Source organism: Podarcis bocagei (assembly GCF_964188305.1).
Source record: "Podarcis bocagei genome assembly, chromosome: 8".
Classification (NCBI taxonomy): Eukaryota; Metazoa; Chordata; class Lepidosauria; order Squamata; family Lacertidae; genus Podarcis; species Podarcis bocagei.
Window position 1 is genome coordinate 36,342,794 of NC_138133.1, and position 21,725 is coordinate 36,364,518.

Here is a 21,725-nt window from a genome sequence, read left to right on the forward strand (position 1 = left end):
TTTCTAATAAGTCTTTGTATTTTGTCCAGACAATAAATGTTGCTTTTCTGACAATATGGTTTTTGAACATTTTATGAACCTTTACCTTGTCATACCACAAATATGCATGCCATCCAAAAGCATTATTGAACCCTTCCAGATCTAGGACATCAGTGTTCTCTAAGAGTAACCAATCCTTCATCCAGCAGAAAGCTGCAGCTTCATAATATAACCTTAAGTCCGGCAGGGCAAATCCCCCTCTTTCCTTTGCATCAGTTAGAATTTTAAATTTTATTCTGGGCTTTTTGCCCTGCCAGACAAACTTAGAGATATCTTTCTGCCATTTTCTAAAACATTCCACTCTGTCCACAATCTGTAGGGTTTGAAACAAAAACAACATCTTCGGCAATACATTCATTTTTATAGCTGCAATTCGACCCAACAAGGAAAGTTTCAATCTTGACCAAATTTCTAAATCCTTTTTGATTTCTGACCAACATTTTTCATAATTGTCTTTAAATAAATTCAAATTTTTAGCAGACAAATTAACCCCTGGGTATTTCACTTTTTTAACCACATTTAACTCTGTCTCCTTCTGAAAACCCTCTGTTTCTAAAGGTGTCAAATTTTTACCCAAAACCTTGGTTTTTTGCTTATTCAACTTAAATCCCGCCACCCGACCAAACTCATGAATCAGTTCTAAAACTCTTTTTGTACTAGATTCCGGCTCCTGTAATGTTAAAACCAAGTCATCTGCAAAAGCTTTCAATTTGTACTGTTTGGCTCCGACCTGTATTCCTTGCACCAACCGGTCCTCCCTAACCATGTTCAGAAGCACCTCCAGAACTGAAATAAATAAAAGAGGGGATAAGGGGCACCCTTGTCGTGTTCCTTTTTCATTTTTAAACTCTTCTGTCACCACATTGTTCACTATCAGTTTGGCTTTTTGCTCTGAATAAATTGCCTCTATACCATTTTCAAACCCCCGTCCCACTCCCATCCCTTCCAAATTTTTCTTCATAAACTTCCAAGAAATGTTGTCAAAGGCCTTTTCCGCATCAATAAAAATTAACACTGCTTTCGTATTGATATTAGTTTGCAAAAGTTCCAAAATGTCAATAATATTCCTGGTGTTGTCAAACAAATGTCTACCTGGGAGAAAGCCTGCCTGGTCTTTATGAATTACTTCATTTAGCACTTTTTTAAGTCTACTTGCCAAAATATCTGCAAAAATTTTGTAATCCACATTTAGGAGTGAGATGGGATGGTAGTTCTTAAGTTGAGTCTTTTCAGATTCCAGTTTAGGTATCAATGTGATGAAAGCTTCTTTCCACGATTCCGGTGCCTTCTTCCCCTCCATAATCTGGTTGCATACCTCCATTAATGGTTGTGTCAAAAAGTCTTTCAATATCTTGTAGTACTTGGAGGTAAGTCCATCTGGGCCTGGAGATTTGCCTAGATGCATATTCTGAATGGCACCCTCAATTTCTTGTTGTGTTATTCTGTAGTTCAGGATTGTTCTCTTTTCCTGAGATAGTTTTGGTAATCCATTAATTTTTAAAAATTGGTCTATCTCAGTCTCTTCCTGCGGCCCTTGCGTGTAGAGTTTTTTGAAATATCTCTGGAAACACTTTCTAATTTCTTCTGGTTTCTGAATGTTTCTCCCTTCGACCTCTAGATTGGTAACAAAGTTCAATTTTTGTCTCTTTTTCAACTGCCATGCTAGCAGTTTTCCACACTTGTTCGCTGATTCAAATGATCTTTGTTTCATTTGTTTAATTTTCCATTCAACTTCTTGATTTATCAATTTCGCATATTGTGCTTGATGGAATTTAATTTCTCTCAAAACCTCTTTTGATTTTGGTTTTAATCTCAATTTTTTCTCTCCCTCTCTTATCTTCTCTAAGATCTTATCCTTTTTTTCATTCCAGAGTCTTTTCTTAATCGTGTTCTGTTGTATCAGAAACCCTTTCATGACTGCTTTACTTGCATCCCAGATTGTTCTCTTTTCCACCGAAGTGTTCAAATTTATTTCAAAATAGTCTTTTAAAGTTTTTTGGGCCTTCTTCACAATCTCCTGATCTCTTAATAGGGTGTCATTCATTTTCCATCTGAAGGAACCGATTGGAGTGAGTCTCAATTCCACTTTCAGGAAGTTCTATAGCACATCTGCTCCCAATTTGTCTTCAGGACAGAAACTTCCAGCCAGATGCCTTTACCCTAAGATATTGCACCTGCTCAAGGGAGGAGGTGATACACCAATTCACACCACCCCAAGAAATAGACTAAGGATGTAACCCAATGCCTTATCCACTGAAAGCTGTGACAATTACTCCGGGGAAGGCAAAAACCCCAAATGGACCCAATTTGTTTATGCCCAATTATATCCACAGCAAGGTCTTCCTAACTCATGGCCTGCTGACCTGTGTATAGGAGGGGTTGATCTGCCCCCAACTGTTCCACTGGCTCTCAGTTCAGCCTGCATATATACTGCAGTGGCAGACCAGAGTGAAGCCTTGCTCTCTATGGTCCACTGCTGAGGGCCTGCCCCTGCAAAGGTCTCTATTGGCCATTTCAATTTTGAATTTTTGGCGGGCAAATGTCATCATCTCTAGCGGCTGACCAGGACTGACACCAAAGTCCAGCCACAAAGGAGAAAGGGGCCATTCTCTCTCCCACCCACGGATCCACTGCCCCAAGGGCTACGCCAGGCCACAACTGTCTCACACCCCTGAGATGGGAAAGTGATCTTTACAACTCACTGACACATGCTTATTTTTCTATAGCACACAAATAATAAAAAGGATTTTTTTTTCATTTTAAACTTTTCAAATTTAAACATTCTGTTATACTGACATTTCACACCAGCCCTGTTCATTTATTACTCACATGGCATTTCACACCAGTCCTATCCGCCCATTACTTGCATGTAGGGAAATGGGAGCACACTTTTAGCTTCCCTCTTGATTTGCCTTCTACTTCCTGCAACAGAGTTTTCCTGCATGCACAGCAGGGTGTCCTAATCATGCAAATTCCAACATGTGAGCAAGAGCTCACATACTATGTTTTTATTACGGACAATGAATGGTTCTTCTGAGAAGCAGACATGATGTCGGGGTGGAGCTAAAAGTGTGCCCCTGTTCCTAAGTCAAAATGCCATTGCTCAGCACAACATCAATCAGGTTTTTCAGGATTTCTTTTCTCTAGAACAACCGTCTCTAGAATCTAAGTATCTGCAACTGCAGCTGACGGATTTGGGAGTGGGGGGGGGGAGAGAAATAAACAGTGTCAGACATTGGCAAGACAGCTGAGAATAGCTACAATCAGATGGATTTCATTTGCACAAACCTGTTCTTTGAGTGTTACAATCTGTGGTCTGAAAGTTAGGGGAAAGGTTCCGTTCCCAAACGGGCCATTATGGCAAGATACAGGAAATAAATTCTAAAGTAATGTATTGTGAGAAAGAGGAGGAGTGCAGGCAAAGAAATGCTCTCTCCTCTAATGCAAAATCTACAAGTTATTCTCAATAATGAAGACATGCAAAGTATGAAGGGCAGCTGCTGAAATTTATCCCTTGTCTTCCAGATCTCATACTTTCCTGTTTATCATGCTTCACTGAGAACCTGGCTGAGTTTCTCTCTGTGTATGATTCCAGCACAAGATTTTCTCTCACCCTTTCTCTTTCTTTCTTTCTTTCTTTCTTTCTTTCTTTCTTTCTTTCTTTTATATTTTACTTTTTTTCTCATCTCATATGGATGTTTTTTCCTCAGAAATCCCATATGGTGTAGCCTCAGTTTGTGTGTGTGTGTTATTTAGTTTCTCAAGATGGCTTATGAAAAAATCTAAGGTGTAATTAACACATTTCATCTTCATTTCCACCAACCTGTGTGTTTATTTACACAGATAGATATTCTGAGTTTCATCCACAGAAAACACTTCATTCATTATTTGTTTAAACAACCAATTAACTAAACTAATGATTAGTATATCCCTTCCCTAGGAGCATGGAAGGGATCTTAACCCACATTTATCATCTCAGGATATCACTTTGTGATATCAGATAAGACTTTTTTGCATTTAATGTAAATTTGATTCTTCTAATTCAAGAAGTCAGCCATCCCTTCCTCCTTAACTTTATTGTTTTGTGTTGTATAAAACAATACTATTCATACTGAATAAATGATTGACCTTAAAATCCATGCCACGAGTTAATGACTTATATGTATATTGGATAATATTTAATAATATTGGACTGAATTATTGAATAAAAGACTGATGCTGGAGTTGTTTCTGTTCATCTTGGAAATGCCATTGTGTATGTGTGTGTTGAAAGCACAACTCTTTGCAATGTTTCCATACTTTTCTCATTCATGATAAGCTATGGTTTGGCTCATCATTACACATAAACCTGGCCATTGAGAAATTGAGCAGTAAGTGAAGTACTGGATACAAAATACAATTTATTGTATTCAAATTTTGATGAGCGTTTCACCAAATAAACCTAAGCAGAAATGGAGAAACTGTCCCCCTCTAAGTCTTGCTGGTCTACCATTCCCATCATGCCTTGACCACGTTGGCTGGGGCTGGTATAGCTCAGTTGGTAGAGCATGGTATTCTTAACCTCAGAGTTGTGAGTTCGAGTCCCATGCTGGGCAAAAGATTCTTGTACTGCAGGGGGCTAGACTAGATGACCCTCATGGTCCCTTCTAACTCTACCATTCTATGATTCTAAGAGTCCAAGCAAATCTCCTATCACCGGCTTAAAGGGCTCTGTTCCAACTCAGGGACAATTGCATTTAACAGTGTTCTTCTTTCCTCTTCTTTTCTCTGTGAATTACTGGGCATCTTTGTATAAAAAGCAGATAATAACTATAACACGAAACAGGTGGCTTTTTTGGTATTTTGCAATAATTACTTTTATTGAGGAAGAGGAAAGCGTGAAGTAGAATGGCACGGCTGCTGCCTATTTTTCTTGGATCTTGTAATTTAGGGGAAATATTCAGGTACATGGAAGCTGAAAACAATCAAACCCTTTTCAGGCATTAAATCCTAGCCAGAACACTTTCCCTCTGCATTGTACACTCGCATGTTATGAGGATTTTTTATTTCCTTTGCGAAGCAATAAATCATGATCGGAAGGAAGAGTATATTGTACCTATCCTTTGTAGACACACTCATATTATGACATTGGAACGAACTATTTTTTAACGCAATAAACAAAAATTTAAGCAGCATTACAATAACATAAAAAAGATAAAAGTATAGTTCTCCGCCATCTATCAATGCCTTTTTTAATATGTTGAACAGAACAGATATCTCCTATTTCACTATCTCCTATGCATCTTTCCTATTTCACATACGTACACCAAGTGGCACAGCTTCCAGTCAAAATAAACATTTGTTCATTTCCATTTAACGTAAACCAAAGAGAGGTTAGCAAATGCATGCTAATCCCAGTAGCATAACCAGTCCACAAACAGCTAAGCAGCTTTGCATAAGATCATAAGAAGAGCAATGCTAGATCCAACATTCTGGTCTCAGAGTAGCCAACCAGATGCCTATGGGAAGCCCACAAGCACCACACTAGCATGCAGCAGCTAGACTGGTGACTGGGAGTGGCCGCCAAGCAGTGGCGTAGCGTGGGTTGTCAGCACCCGGGGCAAGGCAAGTAATTTGCGCCCCCCTAACCCGTGGATTTGCGCCCCCTAACCCTAACCCCCAGATGTTGCACCCGGTGCGGCCAGCCCCCCCTGCACCCCCTACGCTACGCCACTGCCGCCAAGACCATATAACGCTGGTCCTGAAAGACCTACATTGGCTCCCAGTATGTTTCCATGCACAATTCAAAGTGTTGGGGCTGACCTTTAAAGCCCTAACTAAAAGGCCTCGGCCCAGCATACCTGAAGGAGTGTCTCCAACCCCATCGTTCAGCCCGGACACTGAGGTCCAGCACTGATGGCCTTCTGGAGGCTCCCTCACTATGAGAAGAGAGGTTGCAAGGAACCAGGCAGAGGGCCTTCTCGGTAGTGGCGCCCGCCCTGTGGAATGCCCTCCCATCAGATGTCAAGGAAATAAACAACTACAATAATACTTCCGCAAATGTCCGCCTTGTCTAGCGTCCATTCCAGCGAATGTCCATGGCAAACCCAGAAGTACTGGAACAGGTTACTTCCGGGTTTGCCGCTTGCGCATGTGCAGAAGCGCTAAATCGCGCTTCACGCATGCACAGAAGCGCAAACTGCTCCCCACGTGTGCGCAAACGCAGCACTTTACCATGCGTCCTTTTTGGAGAGTGGCCGGGGCTCCGGAACAGATCTCGGCCGTAAAACGAGGTACGACTGTATCTGACTTTTAGAAAACACCTGAAGGCAGCTCTGTTTAGGGAAGTTTTTAATGTTTGATATTTTATCATGTTTTTAATACCCTGTTGGAAGCTGCCCATAGTGGCTGGGGAGGCCCAGCCAGATGGGCGGGGTATAAATAAATAAATAACAGCAACAACAAGAATAATAAATAATATTATAGCACACTAGCACATTAGCACTCTCCCACTCATGTTCTCCAGCAACTGGCATTAATAGAAATACTGCCTCGGATACTGAAGGTAGCACATTGCTATCACAACTAGTGGCAATTAGGAACCTTATCTACCATTTAATCCCCTTTCAAAGGCCTGAAAATCTATGGCCGCCACCAGAGCTTGTGGTAGTGAAATCTACAGTGCAGTGTGAAGAGGTACTTCCTTCTGCCTGCCCCAAATCAACATTCAGCTTCATGGGATGACCCCAGGTTTTAGTATTATAAGAAATGTACCCTTCTCTCATAATAACACTAATTTCATAATTAACTCTCTCTCGTAATCTTTCTCCACAGAATGCATAATTTTATTTTTCTCTGTAGCGACAGATCAAATTGTTTTACCCATTTTCGATCATTAATGTATACATACATATTTTGCTCTAAACAAGTTGTGTAAGCATGGAGTCGGGTGACCATTTGAAATGTTCTTTTTTCCTCTTCTTTTTCCTTTGAATTACTGTGCATCATTGTCAGTAATTGTGGTTGACAGCTGTTTGAATGGTCTGACATGTCAGACACATGCAGGTTGGACTCACCATTGCCTTGTATGAACCCAATTTCTTAATTTTTTAAGAAGGCAACCTGTGATCTCACCACACATCCGGACATAGAAGAGTATTAGTCAACCCCTTAACAGCCATGATGGGGGGGGGGATCCCACTGGCCCTCCAGATGTTATTGGAGTTCAAATTCCATCCTGCATAGCATTGGTCAGAGATGATGGGAACTGTAGTTCAACAGCATCTGAAAGACAATGGCTTCCCCATGCCTATATGAGCCATCCTGTTCCAAAAGGCTGGAAAATGTTTTTGGAAAAGTGGATCGAACTTGCTGAGTTGCAAGTTTGACATATATTCCTCTGCCCGTCAGCTGAAAGACTCATCAACTGGTGTTGGCTCCGACATGTAAAAACTCCTTGTGTGAACTGAACGTCATCTGGAGTGTAACATCGCTGTTATGGTTTGTGGTAATGTTATGAAAGCATCTCAGGGAAAGACAGAGAAGGAGCGAGACAGAGAGAGACTAAGTGTTTTCTGCTATTTCCTTATTTATGCTTCCTACAAGCTATATAAACCAGCCAATCAGATGATAAATGCTCCCGTTTCCCATCATAATTAGCTAAATATTCTTTTACTTAAACAAGCTCTCATTTTGTTATAGACACAGTATAATAGATCCATTAACATGGTCTATCAGAGGCCAGGGATCTTTTATTTATGAGTGCAAGTACAAATGGTAACTATTTTTTATATGAGTTTTTCTTCTTCATACCGCACACCCGTGTAATGGCTTGGCTCCAAGCAGTAATCACACAATGGGTGCCTCTCCTTCTTCCTTGACCTACCACACTGCACATGATTTAATCCATTGTTTTGGATGTTGCTGATGATTTATTGTACAAAAAATGTAAATGATCTGGATGGCAGATGTTTTAGATTTTCTGACCATTCATTTTCAGGGGGAATGTAATTAAAATTTATGAAGTGTATCTGCTGAATTGCATTGGCAATTGATGATCTCTTCCAGTCCTGTCTGTCTGGAGATGATGAGCGATTGTGGACAGTGAGATGTGTTGACAAGGGCAGAAACAGACGTGATGTTACTGTCAGGAGCGAGGCTACCTGAGAAAAGGCCTGTGTGTTTCCCCCCCCCCCTTCCTTTTTCCCACAGGAAGAAGGTGGCAACTAGAGCTGTCTTTCTTCTTGCTAGACAAAGCCCCACCGTACTCCTGAAAGCTGTCACTCTTCACAACTACAATCTCCGTCTCCCACAGCAATAGGCATCGGGAAGGCAAGATATCATTTACAGCAGCCTATGCCAGGGATGTTAATTAAATTCCCGATGGCCACCCAGAAAAGTTAATGACTGTAGATTTCACAACATCCCAACTCATAAAAGCAACATATTTAACCCTTTGATTGCCAATTCCATCCTTGCTCTGAGAGGGAGGAAGACAAAGAGGGAGAGATTATATCAGGGGCATGACAAGAGGAAAGTATCTAAGCATTCTAAGCAATCTGAAGAGTCCTCACTCTGTGCCACATCAAAAAGTGGTCAGCAGAGTACCTTGTAATAGAGTTAAGTTTGTAGTCAGACTCTTGAGCAGAATGCAAGTTGCTGATTCGCAGCCCAAATGCAGATTGACTGACATTGGTGGTGTTTTTTTTAAAGCATACAAGTGGCCATAGTGCTTACAAGACTGGAATTCTGCATCTGACAACTCTCAGATTCAATGTGTCAGCAAACAGGTTTTAAATTGGGTCTTACATTTCGCATTCCTAAAATTTGTATTGCTTCCATCTTGTGAAAACTACACTCAGAATCTAGCCTGAGCCTTTAGACCCTGATCTGGGGGTGTAGCTGAGAAAAGTTCAAATGTCAATAACAAGCTTATACAGAGTACAAACTACAGGTTGACAACTACAAATAGAGTACAGGATATGATCGAGAGAGTTGAACATAGGATGACACAGGTCACCCTCAGGCTGCCAGTATTTGGCGGGGGGGGCGCCAATTGCATCCGGGAAATTTGGGTCTGTGGAATGAAAGTGGATTAAAGCACTGTGTAGCCGTAAATCCACTTTTTAAAAATGGACTTTTTGTGGTTAGTAAACTGTCAACTTCTCATTGTGGTATAACCTCCCTGTCAACAAATCAGAATGATTCCCATATAAAGAGTAGACATAATCTAACCAGGCAAAAGTGTTCCTCTATAACCAGGCCTTGGACTGATTGAACAATCTATTGCCTTTAAATGTGTCTGTGGTGGTGCTGTGGGATTTATTGGTTGTTTGTTGTTGTTGTTGTTGTTGTTGTGTATTTATGCTGCAAACCACTCTGACCTATATAAATTTAATAAATAAATAAAACAAGCATTGTGTAAGTTTTGTGCAAGCAAACCATAATAAATGCTGAATAAACAGGTCTTATGGAGGAGCCCACAAACATTGTTGCACATTGTATACAAAACTCAGGGCCAAACTTGCGGTGTTAATTGTGTGAATGCCATTAACGTGCATAGGTTTGGTTTGTGTACTGTAAAGAGCAGCTTCAGAAGAGGGTGGTGAGGTTGGGAAGGGGAGTCTAACTTTTTTTCTCCCCAACTACAGTCCTATGTAATAATCACAACTGGATAATACAAGTTTTTGAAAACTTGGGAAGTGTCAAACAAATGCTAAGTGCAAATAATTACAACAACTTCTTTCTGTGAGGTTTTTGCCACATTTTCCTCATCCACTTATCCTCTGCAACTAAGCCTAATGCTGCAATCCTCTTATACCCAATGTCCTCGGAGCAAGCCTATTGAACTTAGTGGGGCTTTTTCTGAGAAGACATGTAGAGGATTGTGCCAGAAGTACATGCACCTGCAGTAACTGCATATTATTCCCCTGTATGATTACCCTCCTTCCATTCAGAAGCAGCATTTCATAGACAAAATAATTTGGATAGCCTGAAGGCATGTTTTTTTAGTATTCAATTGGCACTGAAACACAACAGTGTGGGCACTAGGTGAGTCCTCCTGGGGAGAGGGTTCCAGAGATAGGGCACCATAACTAAAAATCCTCTTTGCCCAGACGCAACCCATCAAACCTCTTCAGACAGTGAGGCATTCAGATGAAAACAGTTGACCCTGATGCTGGGGTGGGTAACCATGGGCCCGGAGGCTGAAAGCAATCCTCCCTCTGGCTCTCAGCACTCTCCCTGGGATACACTTCTTGCCCAGCCACACCCTTCATCAGCCCAATTACCTCCCAGCTTGAGTATTTTTGCTTGGCTGGAATGTTCCCCTGAACTTTGATCATGCCGCTTGCTTGCCTGGAAAGGATGTATGAGAAATCTAACCTGCTGTAGAAAAGGAGCATTTATACTTACTGCTCCATCCACCTTTGTCTCTGGCCCTGCCCACCACTAGTATGTGGCCATCAGAAGATTGGCCACAAAGGAATGTGGTCCTTGGGCCGAGTATGGTTCCCTATCCCTGCCTTTTAGTGCATGTGCACGTTAATACAGGAATACACATTCTTTTTGCTACCTAGGTGTCAGGTAGAAGTACCACCACTTTAAATTGAGCCTAGAAGTGAGCCAAGAGCCAGTGAAGTTTCTAGGTGTGGTTCCAGCTGATATGCTGACAGCTGTATTCTTTCCTATCCACAGTTTCTGGGCCATCTTCAATGGCAGCTCAACATACAGTGAAATATTGTATATTCAGTGTGACATGGCTAGGGCCTGGATAACTGGTCCAGACTATCTGGAAGAGGTTGCAGTTGGTGCACCAGCCTAAGGTGGTGAAAGGAGTTGCATATCTATAGGATCAGTAAATGATCCAGTTGCATTCTATGACTTCAAATTATTAGCAAGTAACCTCTATTAAAACCTTTTCTTCTTCTTCTTTTGGACAGAGTAATTCCGTGGAAGGAGTTTAAGATCATGCAGCTTTACAACACAGACTATCAAAGCTTCAGCCCTCTAAGCTGTTAGGAAAGCCTCCACATTTTCCCAACAGCTGCCCTAATGAAGCACTTGGCTGTATGTCTTATTGACAGACAGGGATTCATAAACAGAAACTGCACACAACTAATTGTTCCCAGATTTCTTCCATCAGAGATAATGTGATTATATATTACAGGCTTCAATTCAACATCCTACAGGCCTTGCTCCTCTAGTAAACTTTAAGCCAACTTCTGCAGTAGCAAATATTTAGGCAATAGAGAAGTTGGTGTGTGAGAGAGAGAACATGAGGAGTTTTGCTCCACTTGCCAATCAGAATTTGCCATAGTATCTACAAAAGCTATTTTGAGCAGAATCATATCAGAACAAATGCACAGTATTGAGCTACCAGGCTACAAACAGGACTATAGAGATCCCTTTTATTTTATTTTGAATGGTGCTAGCCATTCTGAATCTCCAAAATTTCACAAAAACATTTCAGAAGAGGATTTTCTGAGGAAAGCGATGTGGCAGCTGCTATCTTGTCACAGTTATGATTCATTTGGAGGCCCCACAAAATCTTGCCAAATCAAAACCGGGGATGGGGCAGAAATCTGATTCACTTCCTATTTAAAGTTGAACCTACCTCATTCTGAAGAAATACACAAGCCAAAGCACAGCCATCATTTCAAATTTGTAGTTCTCTGAAATTTGCAACACCACTCTCCAGACCCAAAAGAATGCATATATTGGGGTATAATGTGCACAAAACGCAACTATTATTGGCAATAACATTGACAGATGCTTTATATTAGGAGGAATTGCTTTGCAAAAAAACATATATATTAAGGAAAACTTCATACAGATATCAAAATTTGCTGATGAATTTCCATGAGCGCTTTTTAAAATGCTTTGTTCCTCGCAGGGCATCTTTGCCCGGTGGTCCATTGTAGCAGAAAATGGGGAAGTTCTGCCCACATCTTGTTTCTGTGGGGGCCCATGGGACAGAATTCTCCTTTGGGCTCTCACAGGTGGGGGAGGGGAGAGAAGCTTGTATAAGGCTCCACATTCCACAGTTCAGAGGCATTTCACCCTACGAGCTTTCTTGCCCACCCAAAGGCTCAGTTTAAAGCCTGCACTGAGCTTTTGGGTTGCTGGTTAACAGGGCAGGAAAAAAATTTTCTCTCTCAACCTGATTGGCCCTTTTCCTCACTGAAACATATGGCTTTCTTTTGTTAGGTGGAATAATATTGTGTATGTACAGGGACTGAAATGGCATTAGGCCGGATCAACATAGTGAAGCGAGGACCATAAGGGACCGGAGGAGAGCATTGGCCATGGTAAGCCCTGAGTTTGGGGCAAAGTCCCTGCCTAGCTAGAATACTCACACCGGTTGCTAATGGAACCTTGCCAGCCTGACTTGCACCATGACAGGGTAAGACAGGATGGGTTTGGCATAGTCCAAACCCAGCAAATCCCATTTCACCAGCAAGGGGCAAGTGGAATGATGCACTGATCTTGGCCTGTTGCCATGCCAACTCACAGCTGGCTCACTGCAGTCAATAAAGATTTGGTCTGATTTCATCTCAACATTTGGTGTCCTGTCTGGTCATCTGTTGCTTTTCATGGTCACAGAATACCCCAGCCAGGGCAAAATAAACTGATGCAGCAATATGGAGAACTGAATTTAAGATTGGAAAATTAGAAACCAACATAGGCATATTCACCCATTCCATCCTCAAATACCAAAAGGGCTGTCACATGGAGGATGGAGCAAGCTTCTTTTCTCCTCCTCTGGAGGGTAGGACTCAAACCAATGGCTCCAAGCTACAATAAACAAGATTCCAACTCAACATCAGGAAGAGCTTTCTGATAGTAAGAGCTGTTTGACAGTAGAAGAGACTCCCTTGGAAGATGGCAGACCCTCCTTCTTTGGAGGTTTTTAAGCACAGGTTGGATGACCATCTGTCATGTATGATCTAGTTGAGATTCCTGCACTGCAGGGTGTTGTACTAGATGTCCCTTGGAGTCCCTTCCAACTCTACAATTCTATGATTCTATATTTTGAGATGAGTGAAATGGATGACGACTGGTCCTTGCCAATTCAAGGTGGTCCTATAACCAGGGCAGCCAAGAGGCAGGCACAATGGGTACGTAAGGTACTTGGCCCACAGACAGCAATGGTTCCAGTTTTCCTGTTTTTAAAGAGGGAGAAAGTAGGTCTCTAGCCCTCCTAGAAAGAAAGTTATGAAGCAAAATGGGTAGGTACCCTTATAGGTGTTTTCTGTGGGATAAGACAGCCTGACTAGACCCACCTTTCAGTGTTTTTAACTAACGAGTGAAGTCAGAGCTGTGATTCAGGAGAACGTTGTTTGGGCAACAGCAGACAGGAATCCCTAGGGTCCCAAAGTGCTGCTTTAGTGAACATTTCCTACTTTTATCTCATATTTTAGTCTGTGGCATCTCAGTAGTTTGCCCTTCCATTTTTCTTAGCTTGTGATGGGGTAATCTGAGATCAGGTACTCTCTAGAAGTTATTTTCTGCAGCTGCTGCTACACAATAAGAACAAGTAGATGTTGAACCATCAAAGACTAACAGCAGATATCGCCCAAAACCAAAAGATCAGTATTGGGACCTGTGCTTTTTAACTCCTTCCTAACCAATCTAGATTTAGGAGTGAGCAGTTAGGTGGCCATGTTTGCTGATGATACTAAATCATTCAGGAGCCTTCTCCATCTCTAGATAGTATGGGAGGAGATCTCAGAGAGTCTGGAGCCTCAGCGAGCCACTGTCAACCAGTGTAAACAATACTAATCTAGTCTGACTTGATATAAAGCATTTTTCTGTGCTTCTGTTTGTTTAACTGTGCAGCATGACTGCTGCTTCCAATGTCAAAACATTGAAAGGTTTTTTAAAAACCAAAAACCCACCATTACTTATTTGGTTTTACAGCTTGGGCATGCCACTTACATTGTTTCTGTTTAACTGCTGTAGAAGCCATCCCCAATCTTCATAAAATCACTTGCCCGCCCCCCTGGTGAATAGGACAGTATTAATATGCTTATGAATGATGGTGGTGTAATACTTGACTGCACGACACATCAGAGGAGGAAGAACGCCATGCTTTGCAAGGCATTCCTTGTTACATTAAACTGTCTTAGACTTGCAAACTTTAGATAACTCAAGAGAGGCCATCTGATCATTCTTAAAACTGGTAGTTTGAGGAGTTCAGCTGCAGGAGCTCAAAGGGGACTATCAAAGGAAGTAGGGACAGCTAATAAGCCACTATTAATACATTTTTATCCCTCAAGCGAATAAAAATAGCTGAAGAGGAGACCCAGGCTCAATAATTTTTCCAAGTGCTTCAGTTTTTCCTCTATTGACTTTTAATTAAGCTTAGCCAAGATCGTGGGCCTGTCATTCGAGGAACTTTTCCGTAAAGAAAAAAGGAGCTTGCTCCCCAGGTGGGTTTTCTCCCAAGTTTCTCAGGGTCTAGCCACAATATATGCTTGGCATCCATGACAAGGTTGTCAAAAATAATAGCTAAGGAATTCACTGTCTGTCATTCTGAAATAATTATGTATGGGGCTTTACTTGCACCCTAGATGGATTATACGTTTCATTGAGAATATATATGCAACCTTTAAAAAAAAAAAGTAATTCATGGAGGGCATCACTGAGATTAGCAGCCAAATGAGGATGGCGGGGAAAGCAGAGCATCTGTTGATGTGCATGTTAGCCATGCGCAGGTTAGAGGGGGGCCCTGTCATTCAAAAGCCCATTAATTGCAGAAGGCATTCATGTTTTATTAGCCCCTTTATCAGGAATTAATCACTCACTTTGATATAAAATGCAGGCTTGCAAATGAACTGTGGAAACTGTCCCTCAGATTTGAGCTAGGTATCAGGGTTTCTTTAGAACCATAGGAAGGCTGCACATGACACAACCCATGCAGGATGGCCTCTGCATTGGGAAAAGTGGGCAAGTGGTTGTTCTAGTTTTTTAAAGCAGTGTTTAAAACAGTCCCCATCTAGCCACAGTAATGATAGGAACGGAAAGGCAAGCTGTACTCGCTGATGTTCTTCAGGTGCATAGCTGGAATAGAAATGCAAAACAGGATGTTCCTGTTCAGTAAATATTATCATTTTTATTCACTCATTAATTAAGTTGCTTAATTGGTGCTGTCAAAAGACTCTCAAGTTTGTGACTAAGTTGAGCACTGTTTTGATAGTCGTGGAAGAAGCAAAAGACAATGTTTCCAGGTTGGTTCTGTACTTTAAAGTAGAAAGAGTTCGGCAGTTGGCGAGTATGAAAATTGACACTCGACATGTGGGTCTGAACGTGTGGGTCCGTCTCTCTTGCTGCATTTCTCTAAGAAAAGGTATTTGTGCATTTGAAAATTTATTTACTGGATTAAAAGGCTGCTCTATAACAAAAAGTTCTCAGGGTGGCTTAAAACATAACAAAAGTTAAAAATTCAGTTACAATTACAATAGAGATAAAGTACAATGCAGCATAAACCTTAAGAAGTGGGTAATAAAAAGTAAACTAAAACGGATTTAACAGGCTAAAACAGATTGAAAAGGCCAGAAAAGATTTTTTAAAAAACTAAAAAAAAACTTCACTCAAAGGAAACGTTGGGTACCAGGTGAGCCTCTCTGTGGAATGTATTCCATAACTTGGCAGCCACTGTTGAAAAGACCTCAGTCCCAAAGCTCCTGGAGAAGGGCATCTGTCTGAAGATCTCAAGAACCTTGCAGGTGTATGTGGTGAAAGCTGAGAAAGCCAGAGAGCTTGTGGACAAGACCTTCATGGATGTGATAGCTATGCCCCACTTCTAGGATGACAACTCCTCTGCTGTCATGGAGGTTGTCATTCTGAGGGGAAGGGAAATGATCTCTTAGAAGGGAGCCATTCTTTGAGGAATAGGCAATTATCTTCTCATGCCAAGAATACATATCCTGGGAGTGAGGGGATCCCAGTAATGGTTTGCTGGGGCAACGCAGCCAGATGGGCAGGGTATAAATAATAACGTTGTTGTTGTTGTATCTTTAGGGACATAAATACATTGATTTTGTTTTGGGCATGCAGACCAGATAGTGACTTGCCTGCTTGACATCAGGGTTGTGGATGTCATGTGTCATCTAGATAACTTGGTATTTAGTGCTGGGAATACGTCGGTAGATGTTGGCACCAATGGCATGGGGAAATGTACTAGTGCAAACCTGTAAGCAGAATTTAGATTGCTAGGTATGAGGTTCAAAGCTAGAACTTTCAAGGTAACTGCCACTGAAATGTTACCCTTTCCAGGTGCAGGGCTGGCTAGACAGGTACAGCTTAGTGGCCTCAATGAAATGGTGGTAGTGGGAAAGGGGAGTTGGATTGCTTAGGTAGTGCATAACATTTGGGACAAGTTATTAAAAAGACTCCTCTTGAACCAAGATAGAACAAGAGTATTGGTGCTGAAAATCAAGAAAGTGGCAGAGCAGTGTTTAAATTTGGGGGAGGGGGAACCAACAGGAGCTGAGGAGAACCCATTTAGATGGTCACCAACTTGGATGGCTTTAAAAGATTAGACATGAAGGATAAGGATGTCATTGGCTACTAGCCACAATGGCTGGGGTATTCCTCTAGTACTGGAGGCTGTACGCTTCTGAATATCAACAGTTGAACATCACAAATGGGGAGAGTGCTTTGCACACGAGTTCTGTTTTCTAGCTTCCCACAGACATCTGACTGGCACTATGAGACTAGGATGCTGAATTAGATAGGCATTTGGCTTGATCCAGCAGTGCTCACCTTAAGTTCTCATTTCTAATAATCTTTTTGAGGCTATCTGAGCCAGTAGTCATCACCACATGTTGTGGCATCAAATTCCATTTGTTAACTATGCACTGTGTGAATAAGTCATTTCATCGAGCATTGAGCATTTTCGGGTTGCGCTCCGTGGCGACCCGGAAGTAACGTAACATGTTACTTCCAGGTTTCCCACTCACGCATGAGCAAACGCTCAAAATGATGCACGCGCATGCGCAGACGTGGGTTGCGTTCGCTTCAGGATGTGAACGGGGCTCCGGAATGGATCCCGTTTGCATCCAGAGGTACCACTGTATCTGGAATCTATAACCAGCCAATGTCATTCAATTTGATCTTGAAGTTGCTGTGCCCAACTAGGGTTCCCTCCTCCTTTCACAAAATTTTATTTAGTGAATAGCTATCTTCATGCAAGTCAGCATCAGTTTGACATTGCTTTAAGAGAGACGGAATATGCAACAGAGCAAAAAACAGTAGGTGAAGGCCAGGAAGTCATTGAGAAATAGGATTTTTTTATAATAAAAAAGAGGGGGGGAGAAAACTCAGACTTCTTAAATTTCCACATGAAGGTTAAGTAGCTATTTATAGAAGTCCAAGAGATTCCTGGGATAGCTCTGTGTGCGTGCTTGCACATGTCTATGTGTTTATCCAACAGGAAGACAAAAGATCAGTTTATGAAACCACTCAGCTGCTATTTCATTGGTGTAATTGATGCTTCATAGCCTGTGTATTATCATTTCTGTCATTACTCTGTGAAAATCATTTTTATGCAAACTATCCCCCCCCCCCTTTAATCTAACTTTCCCCACAAGGGCCTGGAAATGGAAATGGGCTCAGGCCATGTCAGTCAACACAATTATAAATATATTTTTCCCCTCAGAAGGATTATTTTAAGCTCTTTTAGGAATGCATCATTTCTAATACACTGTGCTGATGAATAGCCAGCACTTAGACCACACTGTTCATACAACCCAGGGAGTTATCTGTGTGGTAGGATGGTCAGATGTCCTCAAAACCCAGAGACACTATTGTAGGGGCTGTAAATCTTAGGCCTGAGGGCCAAATGTGGCCCTCAGGACACTCTCCAGGGTGCAGACCTCCTCCCTAGTCACACATCTTCTCCCTAGGCTGTACCCCTGGAATGTATCTATGAATTCTGATCATGCCTTTTGCTTGCCTGGATGAAGGATTGTGTTTGTGTAAAAACTAGTTTGCTGTAGAAAGGAAAAATTCCGTCCTCTTTTGCCTCTCACACCACCCACCAAGTGGTTTCCCAGAAGGAAATGTGACTGGAAAATGTCCCCTTCTTGACACCCGTCTGTCTTGAGAGACAATCAAGTGCGCCTCCAGGGATGAAGTCAAACTGCTGCATTAGCAGCCCTGAAGTGACCTCCTGGGCAAAGTGTATGGAGATCCTAGGCTGTCCAGATGACAGGACCCCCCTCTTAGCCTCGCTGATGTGGTCCCAAGAAAACAAGAGCAATATATTTGGCATGATCTTGGGAGTTGCCAGAAGGAGGTATACAAAGCGCCATCCAACTGTCTTAGGGACTCCACTCCAAATTTGTGTAGGATTTACTCCTTAGCCTTTTCTTTTCTCAAAGATAACCCAAAGGCAGCGGAAGTTTAGGATCAGTTTTCCTTCTCCTAGATGGGCTACCTTCCAGCATCGACAAGCCCCATCTGCCCCTCACTTCCCTCTACAGCAGGCATAGGCAAACTCGGCCCTCCAGATGTTTTGGGACTACAACTCCCATCATCCCTAGCTAACAGGACCAGTGGTCAGGGATGATGGGAGTTGTAGTCCCAAAACATCTGGAGAGCCGAGTTTGCCTATGCCTGCTCTACAGCATGTGCAGAAACCACCTTTTTGACCGTTGGACCTACTATTGGTCTCATCTGCTCAGTCTTCCCCTGCAAGTGAAGTCCCTCACTCACCAAGGATTTGAGACCCATTGGCTTCCCTCACCTGGTTTAGCCAGCCAGTTGAAGTCATTCCTCAGGTGTGGCTGCTGTCACATGCTGATAACTTGTGGGAGCCACAGGTGAGAGCTAAGTACAGGATAGGGACCCAAGGTGCACAAACTACCCCAGAAGGAGCACGACCTGTCTCCCACCAGAAGTACTAACTCTCCCTTAACATCCCATACCTACCCTCCCCAAAATGTACCCTATCCCTGCACTATTAGCATCAGTCTTTGTAGGACTCATCCCACCCTCATAATTAACATGTATGTGCCTGCCTTAACTGTCTGGATTGTTCCAGTGGCTTGAGGTATATGTATTCTTTGCAATTGCAAGTTGGTGTGGTACTGGGCCCCTCCAATATTTTTAATAAAGACAGATGGCCCACGTAAGCCATCGACCCCTGCTAGCACAGCCTTATCAACTGGGACTGATGGAAGTTGTAGTCCCGAGCACCAGGTTGGTGACGGGACCTCTAACCTTTTGATTGGACCTCTCTGTGCATGGTATGAGTGCGGGGCATGCAGATAAATTCATGTTGCAGAGAAAGTAACTACCGTATTTTTCGGACTATTGGACGCACCGGTCCATAGGAGGCACCTAGATTTGGGGGGGGAAATAAAGGCAAAAAAAAATTATCCCCCCCGCCAGGCGCGGGGCTGGGGCGGGGAAGCCCGAGCTTCCCCCTCCCCCAGAACGGGACCCAGAGCCATGCCGAAGCTGCGCGCAGCTTTGGCATCGCTCTGGGAGCTTGCGGGGCTGGGGGAGGAGGAAGCCTTCCGCCAGCCTCCAAACCATGTCGCGAGACAGCGGGATGGCACGCTGCGCCTCTCCCGCTGTCTCCCGAGTTTGCGGGGCTGGCGACGGGGAGGAGCAGGCTCCCCCCCCAGCCTTCTAACCAAGTCGGGGGACAGCGGGAAGGGCGCGCTGCGCCTCTCCCGCTGTCCCCCGAGCTTGTGGGGCTGGCGGTGGGGCTCTCCTGAAGCCTGGAGGTTGTGGGGCTGGTGGGGGGGAGAAGCAGGCTTGCTTCTCCCACCCCCAGCCTGCAGATCAGGTCGGGGAATAGCGGGATGGCGGAGCGCTGCCACCCCGCTATTCCCCGACCCGATCTGGAGGTTGTGGGGATGGTGGGGGGGGAGAAGCAGGCTTGCTTCTCCCACCCCCAGCCTGCAGATCAGGTCGTGGAATAGCGGGATAGCGGAGCGCTGCCATCCCGCTATTCCCCGACCCGATCTGGAGGTTGTGGGGATGGTGGGGGGGAGAAGCAGGCTTGCTTCTCCCACCCCCAGCCTGCAGATCAGGTCGGGGAATAGCGGGATGGCGGAGCGCTGCCATCCCGCTATTCCCCGACCTGATCTGGAGGTTGTGGGGATGGTGGGGGGGAGAAGCAGGCTTGCTTCTCCCACTCCCAGCCTCCAGATCAGGTCGGGGAATAGCGGGATGGCGGCGCTTCGCCATCCCCCTATCCCCCGAGCTTGTGGGGCTAGGGGGGGAGAAGCAGGCTTGCTTCTCCCCCCGCCAGCCTCCAGATCAGGTCGGGGAATAGCGGGGTGGCGGCTCTGCGCCTCCCCGCTGTCCCCAGCTTTTGGGTGCAGGCTGCTTCCCGCAAGCCTTGCGAGCCCGCGGGACATCCCGCCGGGCTTGCAAGACTTGGGATAGCTTCCTGAAGCCTGGAGAGCGAGAGGGGTCGGTGCGCACGGACCCCTCTCGCTCTCCAGGCTTCAGCAAAAGCCTGCATTCGCACCATAGGACGCACACACATTTCCCCTTCATTTTTGGAGGGGAAAAAGTGCGTCCTATAGTGCGAAAAATACGGTATATATTAATGTTTCCCCACTAAAGTGGCAATAAGCAGTACACTGGCAATGTGGACTATGTAAACGCTTGTTGCGGCTAGTGCAAAGTTGGCAGGTTTGTTTTATTGCTTACAAATATGAAGTGGCATCAGTAGGGATAGGAATTCTGTTTTTAAGGTCAGGTTTGAAATGAAACCACGCTGGGTTAAGAGGCTTTTGGCCCCACTGAGGCCTAGATCACACTTCAATGTGTGTCTGAGTTGAGGATGGGGTCACAAGGTGAAACAGAGTTCAACCATAAGTTGACTGATAGCTCTCTGGGACGGGTGGGGATGGTGGGGGGGGGAGAGAAGAGAAGGATGTCTAGACTCAAGAAAAAAAGTCACTGGAGGTTCATCCCGCCTGAGAGAAATTCCTCTCAGCAGTAGCTATCCCATTGATGAATTGACCCATGGCCCTGAGAGGGAGCTGGCAGTCTGCAGTCACTTGTCTCCCACAGATGTGATATAGTTGCTTAACAGATGCGTTCTGCCAAGCCCCATTGTTCTGCAAAACAGCAGCCACACACAGGGTCTTGCCCAGATATTCCAATGCCCCGCAAAGTAAAAGTCACAAAATGCAGTAGTGAGCACCAGAGCAGTCATATCCCTCATGCTTCTTTCTTTCTTTCTTTCTTTCTTTCTTTCTTTCTTTCTTTCTTTCTTCACTATATCTTCCCAGGTTTTTTGTGCAGGGGGAGGCAGGGATTCAGAGTTTTTATTTTATCTTCTCTCAGGTTTTCTTTTGTGAATTTCTCCCTCCTGCCTTTTAGGACAAAGACCCCACAATGTGGCTCACAAAAGAAAAAGGAAAGACATGGGATTAAATACATTACAGCAAATATATATTTACTCTGAGAGCAATCCATAAAAGCCATTAAAAAACAGCAACGGAGAAACAGCTATAAAACCCAGGAAACAGCTTGGTGTAATAACATTTTATTTTTTTTAGGATCCATTTTCAAATCGTCAAATGGAGGGGACAGATAGATGAAGTTTCAGCGGAGTTCCAAATGTAAAATCAACTGAATGAGGGAATATCCAGCAGGAAAATGAAAAGTTGCTTAATCCAAACAGTTAAAGTCTGAACATCCCCAGGCTTTACTCCCACCCAAAGCAGGGGCAG